Source organism: Mizuhopecten yessoensis, unplaced genomic scaffold (genome assembly GCF_002113885.1).
Source record: "Mizuhopecten yessoensis strain PY_sf001 unplaced genomic scaffold, ASM211388v2 scaffold717, whole genome shotgun sequence".
In the NCBI taxonomy this organism is placed as follows: Eukaryota; Metazoa; Mollusca; class Bivalvia; order Pectinida; family Pectinidae; genus Mizuhopecten; species Mizuhopecten yessoensis.
Window position 1 is genome coordinate 599,072 of NW_018403686.1, and position 475 is coordinate 599,546.

Genomic DNA, 475 nt, shown 5'->3' on the forward strand with positions numbered 1-475 from the left:
AATAAAGACGGGTGCTTAAGGAGACATAACAGTCTAGGTATGAGGACGAGTGCCTAGGGAAACACAACAGTCTAGGTATAAGGACGGATGCCTAGGGAGACACAACAGTCTAGGTATAAGAACGGGTGTTTATGGACACACATCAGTCTAGGTATAGGGACAGGAGCCTAGGGAGACACAACAGTGTAGGTATAAGGACGGGTGTCTAGGGAGACACAACAGTCTAGGTATAAGGACGGGTGCCTAGGGAGACACACCAGTCTAGGTATAAGGACGGGTGTCTAGGGAGACACAACAGTCTAGGTATGAGGACGGGTGCCTAGGGAGACACAACAGTCTAGGTATTAGGACGGGTGCCTAGGGAGACACAACANCTAGGTATAAGGACCGATGACTAGGGAGACACACCAGTCTAGGTATAAGGACGAAAGCCTAAGGAGACACAACAGTCTAGGTATGAGAACAGGTGCCTAGG